The sequence below is a fragment of the Molothrus aeneus genome, chromosome 1, assembly GCF_037042795.1.
Source record: "Molothrus aeneus isolate 106 chromosome 1, BPBGC_Maene_1.0, whole genome shotgun sequence".
In the NCBI taxonomy this organism is placed as follows: Eukaryota; Metazoa; Chordata; class Aves; order Passeriformes; family Icteridae; genus Molothrus; species Molothrus aeneus.
The window spans coordinates 69,238,032-69,255,340 of NC_089646.1; positions in this window are offsets into that span (position 1 = coordinate 69,238,032).

A 17,309-nucleotide genomic window follows, 5' to 3' on the forward strand; every position below is an offset into this window, starting at 1 on the left:
CTCTCTGTGCCTGGTGCCGCGGGCCAGGGAGGGGGGTTTGCCTGGTGGCACTGGGCGTGGATGCGGGTCACCCGTACCCGCAGACAGCGCCAGCCTGGAAAATGACTCTGAAGTCTCACTTTCCTTTAAAACCATCACTCTACAGATAAAATGGCTTACCTGCAATCCCCACACAGTTACAGGCACCGTTTAAATATAGCATCGATGTCTATCTGCGAATTACAAGGAAATGAATAAATCGAGGCGACGCAAACCGCAAGAAGGAAGTTGAAAGGCTGGAGCTGTGATAGGCTGCGTGTGCCCAGGGACCCGGTCCCACCTGCACCATCGGCTCCAGAGGTGACGCCGCCGCCGGACTGCCCAGCCCGTCCCGGGTCCCCGGCGCGCACATCCCCGCGCTGCCGCTCTCCCGGGAGCTGCCCACGTGGAGTGCCTGGATCTGCGTCCTGGGGGCACCTGCACCCCCGCAAAAGCCAAAGGCACCCGGGGCACCTGGGGTCCCAGCCGCAGGGAGGGGGGCGGTGCGGCGTTTTCTGGAAATGAATGAGTTCATTTCTGGGAGGCAGTGGTGGGGGGTGCTCCAGAACGCAGGGGAGCGCAGGGAGGATGAATGCAGGAAGTTGAAGCATGACTTCAGTGCTGCTTAGCATCCTGCAGCCTGCTAGCTGCAGATATCTGGCTAAGTTATTTGGCCCGGCTTCATTTTTATGTTGTGAAGGTTGACTACTTTTTTTGATTGCTAAATTTATGTCAAAACCAGAGCATTAGGTAAAAAAATGAAGATATTGCATACAGAGTGTGTGTGTGTGTGTGTGTGTGTGTGTGTGTGTGTGTGTGTGTGTGTGTGTGTGTGCAGCTAACAAGCCACTCTCACCCTTCTTCAATAATCTTTTACGCAATTGGCAGGGTTTATTCTCGTGTGAAGGAGGTGCTAATGACACTCTAAACATTTTGTGAAAATATTGGCCTGGGGAGAGGAAACAAGATCAGGTGCAAATCAGCATCTGCTGCAGGCTCTCAACACATATTAGGCACCTAATTTTTCGGACTCCACCAGAGGAGGAGTGTCCACTGATTCCTTGTGCCTTATTAACGCCCCGATGCTGCACTGCAGGCTATTTCTGCTGCTCCAGAACTCCACCTTACCTGCAAGGTCTTGTGGAAAACCAAGCACATACCCCCTAGGGCCCAATAAACCCATTTTTCCTCCTTTCATATGCCAGGTGCTCCCAGGATGAAGGCTGTAGCTCTTGGCACTAACAACCCTTTCCCTTGGCCAGCAGCTTGGGTGGTAGGCTGACTGTGGGCAGGGGAAAGTGAATGCTCATGTGCAGCCTCTTCTTCCAGCCCCTCTGGCAAACCCCTGTGGGATAGGATAGTACTGAAGTTAGTCTGGCAGGATGTAAGGATCATCAGCACTGCTCTCTACCATTCCAGCCAAAACACGTCTTTGCCAGGAAAAACTCTGCATCTTTGGGTGAAGGAGGCAGAGGACAGTGGCTGCAGGCATGAACCCAGTGAATGGAAGGACAAAGTGTGGAGAAGGACAGCAGGTTGAGGACAGTTCAGTTGCAGGTATACCTGGGGCTCATTAGGGCCATTTAGTGCGTTCTGCCTTTTGCAAGAGTCTGAAGTAGAGAAGTGGGTTTTAGTGGGTTTTGGCCACGAGGAGAAGTCAGCTAGTTCTCAGAAATAAGGCAGCACGTGCAGACATGGGGAGCAGGAAAGGCATAAAAAAAGTAAAAATAAGAATCAGTGTATAAAGACAGATCTTCCCCTCAAAAAAAAAAGGAGAAAGTTAAAAAAAAAAGAAGGACAAGCTAAATTTGGCTGGGAAAAGAGGTGGACAAGTATAGAGGTATGAGCTGCTGCTTGTGGCCACGCAGGGTCAGTGGGTCAGTTATGGGGAATGGGGAATGTGAGGGGAATGGGAGCTGTTATGAGGGCATGTCTGGAATTGCTCAGTGAGAGTTGAGAGAGGGATACCATAAGGGTGGGCCAGAAGCGAGCCTGGAGACCATCCTAGGGGAGGATAGAGGAGGAAAAAGGGAGTGAAAGGGCCCCCCAAGGGGCAGTGGTGGGGCCTTGGCCATGAGGGAAGGTGACAGTGGGGCTGCTAAGTATGGGGTAAGTGGAGGGCAAGGGGGAGTTTGAGGAATACAGAGTAGTAAGTTGTGGTTGGAATAGGGGAGGAAGCTTGAGGATGAGCTTGAAGGGAGAAAAAGTGCAGAAGGCGGAGCAGCAAGAGGGATGCTGCAGCCACAGGTGCTCTGGCAAGCAGGAGGAAGGGAGGCAAGGAAAGAAGAAGAGGATGGAGGATGATGATGGTCAGAAGAAAGGATCTGGTTGTGATTAGAGGAGTCAATGTTAGGTGTGTGGCTGGGTCCAGAGGAGCTGGAGGAGAGGGTTATTGGAAGGCCTTGCCAGGAGGCTTTTATCCACACTTGGAGAATGGGGTAAAAGTAGCTCATGAGCTGGGATAGAGTGACCCAGACTAAACCCAGTGCTACAGAAATATAAAATCAGGAGACTCAGAGCTGTTGGAGAGGACCTGAAGGATCTTTGTGCAGAGGGACAAGGAGAGGCTGAAAAAAGCAGCAAAGCCACAGCCAGTGATATAGCCAAGGTCACAGCAGGGCCAGGTGGAAAGACAAGAAGATGATGTTGAGGGAGAGACAAAGGTGGCCATAGAGAAGGAACTGAGAGCCCAGAGATCAGATAAGGAGCAGAGCATAGCCTGAAGAACGTTTTTAAGAGGAGTGAAAGTTAGCAAGTGGTCCTGATGTGGTGAAGCCTTAGTGAAAGTGGGATGTTGAATATTTCCTCAGTTCCTCAACAAAGTCAAGCTAAGCTTCCTTGGCTTTAGGTGAGTATCTCCCCACAGACACCCACGTGCTCCTGCTCCTGCCCAGACATCTCCAGCTCCATGTTTGGAGATAGAAAGTGAAGAGTATTACTTTTGGAACAAAGACAGCAGTTCCTGTCCAGTCCACCAGGGAATCTCACCAAGACTGCCATGGGTTTAATGGGCCAAGAAGGCTGATTTTAAGTAGTGAATAGTTCAATTAATCATTGATTTTATTGCCAATGATGCAAAAGCACAGGCTGCCATTGCTAGTCAACTCTTTTTCGGAAAGCCCAGCTCCTTGGACTACCATTGCCATGACCATGCTCTAGCAAGGTGTTGCTGTGAGCTGCACAGGTGCAAGGAAGTGTTATGTTCCCAGAATGCATGGGATTGCTCTGGATCACACAGTCCAGCAGAGATGTCCTTCCCTTTCCATGAGCATTTAGCCAAGCCTTGCACATTGATTGTCTCCATCTTCTCCCCAAGCCCCTTACAGCTCCTCTGTGGGCTGGGCTGGGGAAGCCACCGCTCCTTTCCCCCATCCCATGGGTGGAGGGAAGAGGCTAAATGCACCAGGCAAAGGTCACCTACCCGATGCTTGAGAAGGATTCATGGGACAAGGTCTTCTGCCTGGCAAGAGGGAAAGTTAACCTGCCCCCAGAGTGAGTGGGGAAACACCTGGTGAGGTTTGCTAAGGGGCGAATAAAAGTCTGGAGTACGTCCAGAGTAAACCCATGATTAAAGGCTACCCAAAGCCATTCTTCCACCCCCGAAACAGTCCTGGGCTTATTTGTAAGAAATCATTCAGGTTTGCTTTTAAATGCTCTGGAAGGAGGTGAGTTTTAAGAGAAGTACACAAAGCAAATGTGCCGTTTATCACTTCTTATGCCGATGATCAAAGCAAAGGTTTTCTTTTCTCTGCAAGGAATAATGTAAATTGAATGCAATCGTGTTAATGACAGCAGTAACAACCACAGAATAAATATTATTTTAGTGGAAACTGAGGTGTTGGTGTAACACAATCTAAGAAGCTGGAGAAGGACAGGGCTGGGGTGGAGGCTCAAAATTCTGACTCCACTGATTTTGTGGGCTGAGATGTCACCCCTGAGAGAAAACTCTATGTTTTAAAAAACCAGAGATGATTTCAGTTATTTGGGAGTGGGTCTGTGGTGTTACCTAACTGCTGAGGACATTCCATGAACCTCACAGCCACCTGCCTGTGTTTTGATGGCCAATTTGGAACTGAAGCAACTGATGTGGTGGAAATAATTATCTCACCATCTGATTTAGTCACTCTGGCAAGGTGTTTGCAGAACTTAGCGCTTTGTATAGGATAACAAAAAAGCAATGGGCTGGTTTTAATTCAATTAAAAGCAAATAATACAGTCTAGGCACTGACAGCATGTGGGAGGAAGTGGTGTTGTTTCCACTGTGACTGGCAGCAAAAACAAGGTGGTTTGAGGAAGGCTTGCGTGTTAATGGCATTTCCCTGTTCTGTTTGTCAAGCAAAGGTGGGAATATAGAGTCAGAGTTTACTTGAATCGGTTCCTTTACAAGAATAGACGGGGGGCCTCCATGGGAACGGTGCCCGTGAGTGCGAGGGGCAGGTACCCAAAATTGCTGTGGGTGAAACAGAGCAAAAGACACCAGGGCTGTGCACACGGCAGGTAGGAGATGGAGGTCTGGCTGCCAGGAGTGCTGAGCTGCCTTCTCTCTCTCTCTCTCTGGCAGCCAGGCTCCCACTGCCTGCTGTCAGCTGGAGGCTTGTACCTAAAAAAGCCTGCCCGTGATGTGGCTGATTCACTTTGTGCTTGCAGCAGTTGCAGGCCTGCTTTGCAGCCAAGGGCTCAGCAGTCTGGTTGTGGTGTAACATTTTTCCAGAAGTGAATCAGACTCTTCCTGGTGGCTGTATCAGGCATGATAACCCAAAAGTGTCTAAGAGTCTCTGTCTCTGCCTGTCTGAATTCATCTTTCTATGATTACAAAGATAAAAAGGCCACCTGTAGTGATTCTGGGTGTTCCATCCTGCAGGACAGCCTACAGAATATTAATTCCCTCCTGACCACCTCAGATGACTTTGCATGAGGAGAAAATATTTCTGTATCAAAACTCACTTTAAAAGAAACTTGCCCATAAATAACTAATTCCAGCCTTTCGATGGCCTAATCTTTCAGTCAGTGTCTTGCAAGAGAGCTGGAACTGAGATGCAGCATAGAGAGGGACAGTTTCTGGGCTCCCAAGTATGTGATGCCTCTCACACTGGAGCAGGGATTCCTCTGCATTGCTGCTCTCCTACTCACAGCTCTTACTCTGATTTGAAGTCTGCCAGCCCTGGCTGGCACCAAATTCATCGTACTAAGTCAGGCTCAGCCTTCTAATAGGTCTTGTTTCTCCTCAAATACATCACGGCAAAAATAAAGTAAGTATGTAGCTTCTCCCTGTCCTGCACCAGCTAATGTATTTTGTCAATGGAAACAGAGGGGATATGCTCTGGACTTAGTTCTGTCATTTCAAAGATGTACAGAACAGCATAAATCTAGAACAGTTCATATTTGGACTGGCATTACCTCTGGCCCATCCTGATGTTCCCATGCTGGTCTTGGTGAGACTGTGTCTTGTCTTGGTTCAAATCAGACAAGCTCTCTGGCAGTGTGTGGGCATTTCTCTGTCACTAAGCACTGGTGGCTCCAGCTGGGAGCTCTGTGTGGTGCCACACTATGAAGTCTGGGAGAAGGTGGCAGGGTGAATATAACAAAGGCAGCCAAGAAGTAGCATTGCTACAGCTCATCCTGCAACATTTTTGCTGGCATCCTGTTGAGCACGGCCATCCTGGCCATGCTGGGTGCCTTGGAAGAGAGAGCCTGCAAGTGTGTCCTGCAACATCCTCTACCATCAGCCACAGGGGCATCCCCAGGAAAACAGTGAGAGGAGAGGCAGAGGGCCTCCTGTGCAATCAGAGATGAGTTAATGCCACTAGATGTGTGCCCAAAATCTCTCCAGGATATTAAAAACCCTCACAACAGCATAAACCAAGAATGTGCCCCAAGCAAAGCTAACAAAGGCGTGGCTGTGTGATGCACATGTCCACACCACACAGCTCCTGCCATTCCAGGGCTTTGCAGCCCTGTGTTCTCAAACCATGTACACAGCTGATGGTACTGGGTGTTTTGTCTGTCTGAAATAGTTTTCATTTCCAGCTGCTCCTGAGAAGGGCAGATCCTGCTGCTCAGAAATGGGGATTGCATGGGCTGGGCACTGCTGAGAGGGACCAGGAAGCTTCACCTGCAGGTAAAACCCTCATTACTGTTGGGAACCTGCCGGAAGAGAGAGCAGCTACTTGACCACATTTACTTAGACCAAAGGGTAGTTCCTTTTGTTCTGTGGTTGGCATCAGGAACTTCACACCAGTGATTTTTTTTTAAAGTTGTTTTTTTCTCTTACCCAGTTTGAATGGAGCTGCCTTCTACTCTTCCTTCCCCATTGCTTGTTTATTCTCACTTAGTACTTCTGCCTCCCTGTAATTCAGAAGCACTGACTGAGGAGGGAGGCAAGGTGGCTCCCTGGTGTTCATTTTTTTGCAACAGCTCTACTGTCACTGCCTATGCTGGTTTGGCTTTGACAGACAGCAAAACAAACTCCTTGGTGTTGTTTTCATGGCCCTGCCCCATGTTAGACCCCTCTCCAGCCCCGGAATGTCTCTGACCCCACACTCTCCATCACCTCATTGCAGCCTGGGCAACGCTCACAGCAGCAGCACCTCGGGAATTGAGCTGCATCCCAAGTGGAAGTGTTTGTGTTTTTTCCTTCTTGTGTGCTTTTTTTTCTTTCCCACTGCTGCCACAGGTCTGTCTGCTTTGCCTCTGCCTGTCAATAAGTTGGGGCTGTGGGACAATAAGAATTCTGTTTTGCAGAAGAAACAGGGAATTTTGTGACATTTGGAATTTGGGCTTTTATTTGTTGTCTAGTTGTTTTTTTTTTGTTTTTTTTTTTAATTCAGCAAGGGATGGGAGGAAAGCAAGATTTCCTTAAGATTTTTCTTGGGGGAAAACGTCTCCAAGAAACAATTAAAATAAAATAAAATAAAATAATAACAAAGGGAAGCCATTCAAAAGTACTTCACACCAGTAAGAAAGCTTGAAATCAGGAGTGGGGGCCTGGCCAGGTCCAGTCTCCCCAGTCACCTGCCTGCTCTGGTGTTGACACCTGCGCCATGCATGGGTGCAGGTGAATCAGCAGAGATACTGAGATGCCCAGACACTGCTGTCCCTGGAAGTAGCAGCCAGGGATGAGCAAAGGAGGCTTGACCTTGGTGGAGCAGAGGCTCACTGATGAGGAGGACACCTCTTCATCCCTGCCAAAATCAATGACTTCAAGGCTCAGCCCTCAGCCTGCTGGGAGTACTCCTGGTTCTCCAGAGCTATGCTCCACAGGTGCTGAGAGAAAGCCCAGCAGAGGGGATGGCACTCTAGGAGCCAGGGTTGGTCTGTGTGATGCAGCTGGAGTGTGGTTTTGGGGTGCTCAGGCAGCGAGGCAGAGCCTGGAGGCAAAGCTGCCCCTTGCAGGCTGGGGCCCCACTGCAGGCACTCATGGCAGCACTGCAGGGCTGAGCCGCTCAGGGGCTGGGTGTGCAAAGCTTGGCTTCTTCTAAAAACAGCAGACTTACTGAGAAGCAGAATCCAGTACTTGACTTTACTCCAGCTCTTTTATATATAGTCCCCATTTCTCCTGTTTTTACTTCAGCAGTCGCTGTATGAATTGCAGCTCTGAAGTGTGTGCAGGGGGTGCAGGGACAACTGAGTGCTGCTGGCAAAGCTGGAGCTGCTGTTTTCTCCTGGATGTGGGGTTCCCTCTGCAGAGGCCATTTTGGAGAGCAGACTTCATCCTCCAGGAAGTTGTTGAGGGGTGTGAGGGGCTTATGTCATCTTAAATGAAAGTGGGGGCTCTTCTTTTCCCCCAGGGATAGACCAAGAACATTTTTATTAGTGTTTCCCTTACCATTGCTGTTTTCCTGATTTCTTTGCCTCCTCCCCAAACCCCTACTTTAAAAAAAAACATAGCCAAGCTGCCAAACTAAGAGGTTTGTTTCCCTGCAATGCAGGATGATGCAGAGCATGGATTATTCCTGGATTATTATTTTCAAGGGAGGTGTCCGATGCCAGGAAGCACATTTGCTCAAAACCTGTGCTCAGAGGGAAGGAAAGAGAGCAGTGGTGGTTTGAACTTACCTCCAGGAACGCTGGTACTGCAGGCAGCAACAGGCCTCCCAGTTTATCTGAAACTCAGAAGATCCCCAGATCCACCAACCAAATGTCTCAAGGAGCCACAGCGTTCTTGCTGTCCTTTCTCAGTGCACAGCATGGTGATGGGAATTGGTGCTGCTTTCACTTCAAGGATTCCCAAACTGATGAATCCAGGCCTCTGTTTATGACAGCAATTCAGAACATGTATAAATGGAGGGCTGGTTTCTTCTTCTCCTGTCATTTTTATAAAGCCATGGCAACATAAACAGGGATTTGTAGCAGCCAGAAGAGAGCTCAACGGAGCAGTCTGAAGTATTTTTCTAGAAAAGATTCACACAGACATGAGTCCTTGGCCCACGTGATTATAAGATGAGATAAACAGAAATGTTTATCTCCTTTTAAACACTGAGGCTACCCTTCTTGGAGTTAGGGAATTTAAAAACAAGGGATATCTTTCTATACTGGTCACTTTAAGAATCAAGCTGATTTTCCTTTTTCCAGCACTAACAGTGTAACTTCTGAAAAAGTAGCACATCCTATATGAAGTTTCCAACTTCCATTACTAGAAGCAGGCACAATCAGCATACACGTGTATGCAGAAGACACATACACAAATCAGGTCATCTTCATGTTGGAGGCAAAATCAAAACAGAACCAAAAACCCAAACCCAACAAAAACCCTCAAAAAACTTACAGGTCTGATTTCACCTGATGTGAAGGTAAGCTTGAGACCATCAAACAAGAACTTTCAGGCATTTGGTTGCTCAATTTTTATTAATGCTCTCTTCTGCTTTACTGTCTAGACACCAAACCAAAATGAGGTTGGCAGCTGCAGTGGCTTCTAATAAATGACATTTCTTGCCCTCAGAAGTTTCCTGTCTAAGTCAATGGGGCAAGTGGCAGAAGAGTGGAAACATTACTAACTAGATCCCTCCCCTGCCACCCTTGAAAAAGTGATATAATGAGAGGGTTGATAAGAAAAATATTACAGTTTTGATAGTTGAAAAGAAATTTTAAAATATGGACAGAATTTTTTGAATGGAGTCATATGCTTAAAGACCTAGAAATCACACCATGGACCCCTTTACAGTCTTAAGCATGAGACTGGCACCTGCCCTGGGTACTCAGGGCTGCTGCAAGGAGCCTTTGGGGTGCCCAGCTCCAGGAAGGGCCCATAACTCTCCCTCATGAGCTCATATCTCAGATTTCACCCTTGCCCTGGTAGTGCTGTCCTAGCTGGTGGTGAAAGGAGCATTTCCAGGAGCTGATGCTGCTCCCTGTTTGTCCTTGCTCACAGGCAGATGAGAAATGAAGGATCAGCAGAGCTACAGACAGGGCTGGCAGGAGGCTTTTCCAGCCCTGCATTGGCAGTCAGGGTCTCATCGCAGTGTACAGAGATGAGGTGTGTTGGTGGGGGGCATGTGACAACAATTCACAACCTGTCCCTTTGCCAAGGACTGCAAGGAGCCGGCTGGAGAAATGGTGAGATGGTGCCAGTGGCGGCAGTGAGGGGCTGCTGTAGGCCCAGGGCCTACACCTTTGTAGGCCTACACCTTCCAGGCCTACACCTTGCTTTCGACTGAACAGAGCAACCATCAATACCTATCAAACGCAACACCAACCAACCCCAGGCCTCAGCAACCTACTTTTGTGAGCAATTGCATCCATTATCCTAATTAGGAAGGACATGCCAGAATTCTGACTAAGGATTGGGATTGACTGATTACCCACCTTGTCCTCCCAGGGCTGGGTACCTCTGTGGGTGCAAAAGGAGGTTAAAAGAGGTGAATAATGAAAGCACAGCGCATGAAAAGTCTCTTTGCAAAGCTAGGGAAAAAGAGCAGTGATAAGGGATGGTTTTGGCACAGGTCTCAGAATACAGAAAAGCCTCATGGCCTATGATTCAGAGGTGCTGGTCACCACTGTAGCACTGTCTGAAGTGGTGGGTGTTCAGCTTCTCAGAAAGTCAACCCTTTATTTACAAACCCACTCATCTCTTACAATCCTGCCTGTTTACAAAATCTGTTGATGAAAGTACCTTGCCTTGAACTCTCAAAGGAAATCTTTTTAATCACAAAAGTCTCACCCTGCTTCTTTGCTTTGGGTTGTTTTTTCTTTTATTGCTATTTTGCACTTCACTTACAGTATTATGCAGACAGAGGAGAATATTATGAAGGCCACATGGGCAAATTTAAGAGGTGTCAGCGTTTGACTTGTCTGTGCAGTGTTTGTGTGCCTGGGTATGTGGTTCCCTTAGCTTAAGGAGACAGAAATGCAAGGAACAGAAAAATTAAGCAACAAGATGGGAGTGCATTTCACTGGACCCTTTTTGGCTGTAGCCTGATGCTACACCTCCAGAGGTGCTCTGAATTGCCATCCTTAAGATTGGTCCTCACCCAGTATGTCCCAATATGCTCCAGGCACTTCCCTTTCCCATCACCACCATCTCTAAGGCACAACTTCTCTCTCCCTCTCTCATCCCTCATCCTACCCCAAGCCATGTCTGCCCTCCCCTCCATCCCCAGCTCCTGCCTTGTCCCCAAGAGCCCCGGGGCTCTGGCTGCTGCCGCCAGCGCCGTCAGCGCTTACAGTGGTGGGGGAGCTTCCTCCTAGGTGAGACCTCACCAAGACCCACTCCCTGGGGCTGCAGCACAAAGTTCCATGCAGGGGGGCTCAGGTGCAGACCCCAGGGGGCTCATGGGGAGCCCTGGGTATGGAATAAAGCTAGGGAGGATTTTTTTTAGCTCTAGTCCAACTCTAGGGAGTGTTGTGAGCAGGATGATTTATTTCTTCAGAGGTTTATAACTTGGCAAAAATTGGATGGAGGTTTTTTGCAGGCAAGCAGCACATTCCTGACACCCAAGCCACAGTTCTGCCACATTTCAAGTCCTTTTTCCAAAGCCTGGGGACATGAGGAAAAGGTCACCAAGTTTCTTGAAGCATGGAGCGAGGGAGAAAGAGTATATTTTCTTCCAGCTAAATTATCAGCAACTACTTAAAATTTCCAGGCAAAGAAAATAGACTGGGGCAGACTCCAAACCTAGGGTATTTTAGACCAAAATTACAAGCAACTGTAACTTAGAAGCAAGAGGCAACTGCTGGATTTCCTTGTGTCCCATTTTTGCATTTTTCAAAGACTGAAATTGCTGTACAGTGTATTTGCTATGGTTGGGAAGAAGCAGCACCCTGCTTTGCTTCTCTCCCCACCTCCCTTTTTTCTGAATGAAAGTGTTTTACAAATGAAAAATGAGGTTTCCTGAAATGATGGGTTGCTTTTTCTTCTGAGCTGGCTTCCATGAAATATATCTGTGAGCCTTTTGTCGTTATCTCTGAACTTGCTGGGTGGTGACAAGGGGCCATCCTGTCCTGGTCAGCCTGGCCAGGCAGAGACCAGAGGGGCATTTGAGGAGGTTCTGGGCAGCCCCAGGAAAAGGCTTGTCACTCTCTTTGTTGCCTGTCCCCAGATTCAGAATCAAACCTTGTCTACCTCTGCTTCACCTTAGGGCCTGTTGGACATCTGGGGAGGCAGAGGCTGCAGGAGGGCTGTGTCCCCTGTCACACCACAGGGCTACAATCCCAGCCAGTGCACCATCCTCATGACATCCTGGAGAAAGGCTTCGCTGCCTGGGTGTCATCACCACCCCATTTGGACACCAAAGGGCTCTGGTTCCCCAAACCAGAGCAGGGGAAGATGTCCCTGGACTGCTCACAGGTATGACCTCCACTCACCCTCCATGCTGCTGGCTAGCTCACTCTTCCTTAGGCTTTCTGACTCATCTCCATAACTTGTCTCCAAGTCTTCACTCTCTCTGTTGCTTCACTGAACTCCCTTTGTGTACTAGACTCTCTTTCCCCTGCTGCCCTAGAGTGCCACCAGGAGGGGTGGAAAGTGCTAAGGAGTCCCAGTCCCTAGAATTCCACACACCAGTGTCTCCAGAAATGCAGTCTGACCTGCATGGCCCTCTGGGCAAGCGAGAGAGTCAGGAGACCGTGGGCGTGTATTGGAGAGCGTGGGCCAAGGCCACTGTGTCTGTGCCTGGGAACAGCTGGTACTCATGAGGGAAGGCTCCTTATGGGAATGGAGGCACCTCAGGACACTTAGAGGTACTCATTAACTCAATGAGCAGCAAAACTCTCCCCAGCAAAGAAAAAGCAATGCAACTGTGAATGATAAACTGTTGCATGGGTTAGGATAATAGTCTGAATGGCACATGAGCACAGGAGCTAAAACTTGTAAAAATCCCCCAAACTTGCTCACTCTAACCTGTGGACTCATTCACACAAAGGATTGCTGAGGCAAAAGCTCCACAGAAAAATTAAAAGCCTGGTAAGTCAGCCCCTTGCCCCTCATCTATACGGCTGTTGGGAAGAGCAGAGCAGTACAACAGATGAAAAACCATCTTGGTGCAGTCTTGTGCAGGTGGTAAGAGCTGCAGGGATGCTGCAGTGGAATCTTCCACCAGGTATGCAGGAAGGGCAGATGATGTACTGTGAAGCTGGAGAGCTTACTCCTCACACTCAGGAAGGCATTGTGCCTTTTAGAGCAGTCCTAGTTTCAGTTTTCATCCTGTGGAACCAACATAAAAGCAAAAGGATATATATTTGTGTCTGCAAGCAGGGGTAGATCTACTAACGGACAGGTCTGAGGAGACTGAACCTTTGCTCACCCTTAACTCCTGCTGGTGTTAGTCCCACCACACCTCCTCTTCCTTCCCAGGGCCATAATGGCACAATTTCAAATGTGATATAACAGGATTTGTCAAACAGATTCTGTTTTGCCACAGAGAAAACCTTTGTTACGTTGAAGCTAAGCTGAAATATTACATTGGTGAAAAGAGTAAATTTTTTTTAAGAAAGAAAATACATTGCCACTGCAAAATCCCCCTCAGGTAACAGCCCCTTCCAATAAATCAAATATATAAAAAACCTCTTCCCAATAAAAGACCAAGCAAAACATATGAAAAACAAACACCAAAAAGACCAACCAGCCCCAAGACTCTGACAAAATGGCAGCAACTGGGTTTTATTAGAATATGAGGAACTCAATAGATGTAAACCCAAACAAAATGCAGATATGGGAAGTGGGAAGAAAACACAAAAACACCCCAACAAGATGAAGAATAGAAGGAAATAAACACTCAGGGCATCATTCCAAAGAGCCCACACTTTGTGGTATGAGTCACTTCAGATGATGCTCCACCAGCCCACTGTGTCTTTGTTCTCCTCCCTGCTCTCTGCAGCATGATAAAAGCACAGGAAGGATGTTTGATGGCAAATTGGCCATTGGCCACTTTCAAAGGAGAGTCATTTAGTGAGATTCACTCATATTTGTATAAGCTGAAACAAAAAAAATATGAACAACATGTGTAAAGCAACCAGACTGATCTTGCAAGCACATTTCATTTTGGATCTGGCTGATGGGAAAAACACTCCATTAGAGAGAATGTGACACTATGAATACAGATAACACCTCCCAGCAAGCCTCAGACACCTATTTCTAGATGAGTGTTTACCACCATGTGGTCAGTTGTGGCTGACCATGTCATGTACAAGTCTGATTATAACAGCCCCAGTGTATCAATTTTACTTTTCTTAAATATAGGCGTGTATGAGCGAGAGGGGATGTGTGTCTGACTCGCCCTTCATTTCTATAGCACAGTTGAGTAGTCAGCTAGACTAGAATCTCTGAGCTGTTCTTCCCAAAGTGGGCAACCTGATAAAAAGGCTCCCCAGAAAGGTGGAACCATTTTTATCAGTGAGTGTTTACCACTCACTATCATTGGTAAAAGCTCGCTAGTCAGACTGAAGGTCATAAGAAATAGAGGAAACCCACAACATTTCTTCAGTTATTTAAGTGACACGCTGCTCCCCAAAAGGCTGAGAAAGCTTTTGAAGCCTGAGTAGTTTTTCATTCATGAGAACTGAGTTGGTTTTACTGTTTGTTTGTTTGTTTGCTTGTTTTTGGGCGCTTTTATTTTTTCTTTCTTTTGTTTTTTGCTTTTAAGCCTGTCTTACAGATAAAACCCGACACAATTCACCACAGGCAGGAAACCCTGGAGGGTGCGGTCTGCTGGGTAGAGCAGAGGCCCAGGGTTTTGAGTATCTCACTTCCATCCCTGCCATTGGCACTGATTCACTGGATGCTGGGGGTGAGTCACCTCCTGGCTCCACAGCTCCTGGGGATGTGATGGCACACCTGGTGGGACAGCTCTGCTATTAAAGACAGCCAGGGCCAGGCACATGGCTTGGGGGCTGTCAAAGCCAATGGGTGGTGTCTGTTGGCTTTCACAAGTTCTGTGGTCAGCCCTGCAAATTGCACTCGGAGTCAGAGATCAAAGGTGTCAGACAAGAAGCTAGGCTGGATTTGTAAATCGAATTTTTTAGTATGTTCATAGATTGCATGTGAGGGTGGCAGAGGAGTGAGAGCACCTCTGCTTTCACTGTAGCATCAAGCATGGCTTGTCACGTATGAGCCACCCAGATGTACCATGACTCTGCTCCAGGAGGACTTCAGATTCATGTCTCTGCTCTTGCATCAATGCATGTGGCCACAGGGGAGTCACCAAGGCTGATCTCATGTCAGGAGGGGAACCTTGGATACTTTGTCCCACCTCAAGCGGGGCTGCTTTTGACCCTTCCAGCCCTAGACCGTGCATTCTTTGTCCCTACACTCTTCCTTGTTTCAGCCCTTGTGTTTGGCAATCATCTGCTCAGTGGTCTGATGCCACAGATGATGAATTCGATGCAAAGGTGGAGTGCTTGGCCAGAGGAGTGATGCAGCAGCCTCACACTCCTCAGAGCCAGATGTTTCCAGCTTTGCAGTTCCTCAGTCCCACAGCAGAATCCACTCTGAACATCGTAAGAAAAGCACAAGTGTGTCTCGAGCACATCAGCTGCATGAAGAGGCACCTACACAAGTTGTTAGAAGTCAGAAGTTCATATTTAAACAGTCCTTAGTTGCAACACTTCATCAGTCTTCGAAACTGAGACGTTGATCTTCACCTGTCCTCAATTCTCACTTTCAGCAACAAAACACCACTTGGCTCCTTTTTTCTGACCAAAGAAATCTTGAATTTGTGGACCCAATCATAGAATGTTTAGGCTGGAAGAGACTTTAGGTCTCATCTAGTTCCAGCCCCCCTGCCATGGGACAGTTTTCACTAGACCAGGTTGGTCAAAGCCCAATCCAACCTGGCCTTGAACACTTTCAGAAATGGAGCATCCAAAACCTCTCTTCCAGTGTCTAACCACCCTCACAGTAAAGACTTTCTTCCTAATATCTAATCTAAACCTCTCCTCATTCATTTTTAAGCCATTCCCCCTTGTCCTACTACTATACATCCTTGTAGAATGTTCAGCTCTCTTGCAGGCCCACTTAAGGTACTGTAAGATGCTAGATGGTTTCCTCAGAGCCTTCTTTCCTCCAGGCTGGACAACCCCAACTATCTGAGCCTGTCTTCATAGGAGAAGTGCTCTCAGAGGAGCCCTCTAATCATCTTGGTGGTCCTCCTCTGGATTTGCTCTAACAGGTCCATATCTTGTGTTGAGGGCCCCAGAGCTGGATGCAGCACTGCAGGTGGGATCTCAGAAGAGCAGAGGGGCAGAATTCCCTCCCTTGCTCTGCTGGTCAAGCTGCTTTGGATGCAGCCCAGAACACAGTTGGCTTTCTGGGCTGTGAGCAGACATTGCAGGAGCTTCTTATCTACCAGTTCCTTCCTGCACAGCTTAAACCGTGGGAATTGGGACTCCTTACCATAGCGCAACCTACAGCAGCCTACATCTCATCTTAGGTGTCAATATCTGCTTGTGTAGCTGGGTGCAAACAACAATGGGATTGGTACTGGAAAAGTTGACACACAAGTCCTGGATCTGCTATGGGGGAGGTCCCCAAGTACATTCAGGAGGCAGGACTGAAGTATGGACTAACACAACTCAGGTGGGTCTGTGCAATGAGTACTCTCAGGAGCAGAAAACCACACACAGAATATATTGCCACTGGCACACAGGGTCCCCAGAGAGACAAGTTTATCAGAGTTTAGAAAGTTTCAATATTCACAAATATGGGACCCTAAGAAAAATTGTTTATTTTGCCCATGAGCTAACCCCTGAACCACCTGGGCTTGTAAAGCTCAAACTGACTACAAGAGCTAGAAATTAGTTTCCCCATTTGACTCAACACTTAAATAATGACCCAAAAAGGTCAACCTGGGCAACACTGCAACAAAAGGATAAAACATGCCTGCAAGAGATGTCTTCCTCAGAGATGGTATCGGAACTAGTCCAGTTGTGCTGCTCATTTTGGAAATTTCAAAATGTAGAGTAGGTTTTATCTTTGTCAGACAGAAAATTTTGCTGGAGTTCATTCTATTCAGTTTTGTAGCACTTTTAGTTATTACAAAGGATCGTCTCACCTTCTGTACCATGATATCACATTCTCCTGTTCTCCAGCATGAGTAGGTGGAGATGTCTGAAGAGATGGGGACAGAGATTCCCTTTCCTGTGCAGGCTGTACCAAAGAGAGCTAGAACAGGTGTCTACCAACATTTTTTACCCAAATGGTTCAGAATTCTCTGGTCTCTCCTAACTTATTTTCAAACCTATGTCTGCCTATATTTATGTCAGGTTCTAAAAATAAGTGGCACCGTTCACATTTTGAATTTGAATTATCTGTTGAATATCTAAAAAGATAAGGTGGAACGGGAAGCCCCTCTGTAAGCAGAAGTACAATCTAGTTAAAATGAGTGAAATTTATCAGAAAAAATGAGTAATGAGCAGTGAGAAAAACTGTCTCATTTCGCTAATTTTACTTTATAAATTATCTGATTTGACATTCTGTGCTAAAAATCTGCCTATGTACCAAGAAAAGCAAGGCATGTACTCCACTTGGTCAAAACAGAATCTGTAGCTGCAAAAATATTGCTGCATTAGTACTGCAGCACGAAACCCTGTGCTACCAAACTGAAGACTCTCATGGTTGTTTTTAGATTGCTGTGTATTTAGAAATAACTGAGTACGCCAGGCTTCAGGTCTGAGTTTATGCTGAGCCCCCTGGTTATCTGCAGTCACATCAGAACTGCAGTAATTTCACCACACAGGTGTCATCAAAGCACGGAAGCATGCAGCAAAGCTTTCCTTTCCCCTACTTGCACCCCATTTCAGGAATAAAGGAAAAGATGAAATGAATGAAAAGATAATTCTTAATCCTTAACTGGTATTTAATG